Source organism: Apodemus sylvaticus, chromosome 11 (assembly GCF_947179515.1).
Source record: "Apodemus sylvaticus chromosome 11, mApoSyl1.1, whole genome shotgun sequence".
Classification (NCBI taxonomy): Eukaryota; Metazoa; Chordata; class Mammalia; order Rodentia; family Muridae; genus Apodemus; species Apodemus sylvaticus.
Window position 1 is genome coordinate 30,643,580 of NC_067482.1, and position 4,572 is coordinate 30,648,151.

The window sequence follows — 4,572 nt, forward strand, 5'->3', positions numbered from 1 at the left end:
CCTTTCAGATCCTTCAGTGCTTTCTCCAACTCCTCCTTTGGGGAACCCATGATCAGTCCAATGGTTGGCTGGCTGTGAGCATCCACCTTGTATTTGTCATGCTCTGGGAGAGCCTCTCAGGAGACAGCTATATCAGACTCTTGTCAGCATGCATTTCTTGGCATCCACAATATTTTATGCATTTGGGGACTCTATGTGGGATGAATGCCCAGGTAGGGAAGTCTCTGGATGGTCTTTCCTTCAGTGTCTGCGCCACAATTTATTTCCTTATTTGCTCCTGTGAGTGTATTTTGTTCCCCCTTATAAGAAGGACTGAAGCACCCACACTTTGGTCTTCTTTCTTCTTGAGCTTTATGTGGTCTGTTAATTTTATCATGGGATAGATAGATATGGGTAAAGACAAAGGGGTAGATATGAATGTAGATAGAAATTTCTCAATATATAAATAGAATCTCTTCAGACAATATAATTTTAGTATTAAATATATGATTTTTTGTGATGATAATTTACTATTGAATAACAAATTAACATGGTCCTCCTGTCTCTTGTAGGACTATGTACCTCATCCCCAGCATTCTTTATCTGGCTGCAGTCATTTTGTAAAACGGCAATATCCTGAAGGTTTCTCACCCACCTCATCTGTATTAGCATGTCTAATGATGCCATCACATTAAACTCATATTTCAGTAGTCATGCTGGCAAGTTTTTATGGCTGTAGCTTCTGGATTTCCTAGAAGTTGCAATCTCACAGTAAAACTCTTCTGTGGCTCTTACAATAGTCCTATTCCATCCTACCACCTCTGCAATAATTGCTAAGCCTTAGGCATAGGAATGGTGCTGAAAATATGTCAATGAAGATGGGCTCAACAATTCAGCACTTTAGGAAATGTCCATCCTCTCTAACTTCCCATTTGTAATAGGACCTTATATCTCATTTCAGCCTTTCTCACTGCATTTGAATCCCAACAAAATTCCATAGAAAATGGCTTGTTTACTTTAAAATATTCTTGATATGTCCGTCAAGATATCATTTAACGCATACTCTGAATGATATTTTTTCATTTTGAACAATTTACCAGGCAATATTTATCTTCACACTATCACAGTAAGAATGGTAAAAAGTATATATGAGATGTATGCTCCTGTTTCAGCTCATATATACATATACCACCTTCTTATAAATTTTATCATAATTAACATTTTACTGGACACGTGAAGAAAAAGAATATAATGTTTATCTTTTAGCATTATAATAGAGAATCTTCAAGTATGTAATTTGTGACGAAATTGAGCAGCCTTTATTATGTGCAAATGAGAAGGTATCATAAATTGCTGACAAAATACATTGAATACCATGTATTCATTGAGTATTTTTATTTCATTACCAATACTGTCTGTAACAGAACTGAAGTTTGCTTATTGATCATCAAACAGAAGTTCAGTTCTGTTTCTTACTTAGAAAGTAATTATTAGAGGAATATATTGCATCAATAGCACTGTCTGTAGCAAGCTTTGTGCACCTGCAGTATTGCAGCCAATGAGGTTTATCTGAGTCTGTGATTATTGCTAATTGAAATCTTTTCACAATACTCCACCATGACAACTTGCAATATAGTTGGCCACTGGCAATTTTTGACAGTCTCTTCAGAAACTCAATAACTGTGGTTCAAAAAATATAAAACCAAAAAAAGATGTACTCCCTGTAACAAAAGTGAAGCTTAATCATTGGGCATCAAACAAAATTTTAGTTCTGTTTCTTAGCCTGGAATCTAATCCTAGCACAGTGTCATAAAAATGAAATAAGCACCGCTTAACAATATTTCCATTAATTAAAAATATAAAGGTACATAACTCTCCAGGTTCTTCTTTTATGGCAGATTATTGAGTTTTAGCCAAGTGTAAGACTTACTCTAATTAGATTTGTAGAAGACACTATTTCATGACTCCTGGACTGGGAATAGTCCCAGAACACAGCAAAAGCATTTGTCTTCTCTTTCAGATGATATGGTCAATATTTCTAGAGATAGATGCCTTTTCTAATCTAGATTTTTATGTAAACATTATTTTCCTTTGAGAGCAGAGATTTTAGAGTAGAATATTTATTATTAGACTTTATTTATAAAAATTGTTAATTATTTGAGAATTTTATTCAACATTTAATATACCACAGTGGTAGCTGTTAGAAAGACTGACATGTTCATATAATAGGAAAGTTGTATTGAGTTAACCATCATATTAGCCATTTTAGGAGAGAAACAGCAACAGTCCGAAGTAGGATCACAGGCTCTCAGGTCCCAGGAACCTCCATTAGGAGGACTAGTCATCATAGGCAGAATGACAGATATACCCAAAGAAATCATTCTTAGTTCCTAGAATATTAAGGGAGATATACTATAATGGCTGTAGTCAGCCATGAAGAATGTAAAGGGAGAGATGGGGAACATCTAAGTCCCTCAGGTACTTTTATCTTTCCAAAACAAAGTCAGTTTCTTACTCTTATACACTATTAGAGGTATGTGAGCTAACCTAACAAGTACCTGGCCTTGAACATGGCCTTTGACAAGAAAGTAATTTAGAGTTCACATTTCTTTTGGGTCTGAATATCAAAGATGGCTTGGCTTCCTTGAAGCTGCAAGGGGGAGATAGAGTGTAAGTATTCCAAGAAGGCAGCACTGGGAAACCCAAACTTGCCGAAACAGGGAATGAAATGATTTTTTGGCAGAGAGCAATGATGACTAGAGAGTTTGAAATCTATCAGAAGAGTTATGAGAAAACATTAAAATATTTTAGAATTTTATAATGTCATCTTACGTAGTAAGACATTATGTAAACATTAGAGAAGTGAAAATCATGAGATCATTCAATTATTCAAAGATTATACCCTGATATGCTTTAGAAAGATGGGGCAGGGTGGGGGAAACCAATAGAAAAACAAAAACACTAGAGATAAAAGAGGCTACCAGGATGAATCTACCAACCAAAGAGTATACATGACTCCCTCTACATATATAACAACAGACTCCCTTGTCTTCCCTAAGTGGAAGGAGGGAATCTTTGTCCTGTGTAGGCTTGATTCCTCAGAGAAAAGGATGCTAGAGGAGTGAGGCAGGAATGGATGGGTGGGTAGGGGTGTACACTCTTAGAGGAAAAGTGGAGGGGGAAGGGAGGGGCAGTTCATGGATCAGAAACCAGGGAGAGGATACCATTTGAAATGTAAACAAGTAAAATAATTAATAAAAATAAACACTCAGGGCTGCGGCAGCAGTGGCAGCAGTGACTGGTCCAGCTGAAGGGCCATCAGCAGTGGAACCAAGATGACAGGGTCCAGGCAGGCCTTGCGCCCATGACCACTGACCTTCACTGACCAGCCGCGCTGCAAGTAGCGGCGGATTTACGGTGCCTTTCACCGCACAGAAGCCACTTCAGAACTCTGCCTCCCGCCAGTTAGGAGAGACTTGCCTCCATCTTGGTTCTTGGACTCCAGAGAGATCAGACAGACTGAGGTACACAAACATAACCCGAGGCCAACATCGTGGGGGTCTAAGACCGACAGGCGTTGGCCTGCACCCAGGCCCTGGGCTGTTGGGGGGGGGCATCGGGGTGCCAACCCAGCCAGGAGGTTTTTTGCCTGGGCCAGCGGGCACGCCACCATTTTGCCTAAAGGACGCCAGAGAGCTCTAGCAGGCAAAGCCAGATAACAGGCATAGCCCGAGGCTAACATATCAGGGGTCTAGGCCCCAACAGGCCCTGGACTGGCCCCAAGAACTGGGCTGATCGGTGGGTCATCTGTGTGTCAACCCGCCCAGGAGGTTGTTAGCCCAGCAGACTCTCCCAGCACTTTCAGGGAGTGTCCACACAAGCCCTCCATCCTGGCCACCTGACAGACCCAATTAACAGTAATAGCCCAAAGGGAGCTTTGCTCGGACCCTTGCCTCCCAGGCTTTTTCCTAGACTCAGGGCCTGAGCAGCTAGGCTAGCCTTGTGTGCACCAACCCAGTTGGGAGATCAGCTGCCAAGCAGAGTGATCAGCATGCAGAAAATGTCCCTGCAGCATACACCCTTCAGCACTCCCTGAAGGAGCAAATGGGCACCATCTGGTTCACAGACACAATCTGGGGCAAAGCACACTAGGGCTGCAAGGGCACCCAAGAGGAGGAACACACATGGTATGCACTCACTTATAAGCAGATATTAGCCCAGAAGTTTGTAATACTCAAGAAACAATTCACATATCAAATGATGCCCAAGAAGAAGGAAGGAGAGGCCCCTGGTCCTAGAAAGTCTCAGTGCAGCAGTGTAGGGGAATACCAGGACAGGGAAGCAGGAAGGGGTTGATTGGGGAACAAGGGGAAGGAGGAAGGCTTATTGGACTTTCAGGGAGGGGAATATCCCAGAAAGGTGAAATCATTTGAAATGTAAATAAAGAAAAATCAGTTGTTTTAATAAAGCAAAATTAATGGTTATTTATATCTCCTTTTGAGATAAGTGACTAGATATTTGCATTTTCCTTAAATTTGTTTCAGTATGTTCTTGTGCCAGTTCTCAAGCGTTAACAGATATCTATAAACTTTC

General features: G+C 40.7%; 1 non-coding gene across 1 annotated transcript; it reads left to right on the forward strand.

Moving 5' to 3' along the window:
• Positions 1–1,508: 1,508 nt before the first annotated feature.
• Positions 1,509–1,651, forward strand: LOC127696957 (U4 spliceosomal RNA). The gene has a single exon (XR_007980380.1). It is a non-coding gene; the product is annotated as a U4 spliceosomal RNA (small nuclear RNA).
• Positions 1,652–4,572: the final 2,921 nt, after the last annotated feature.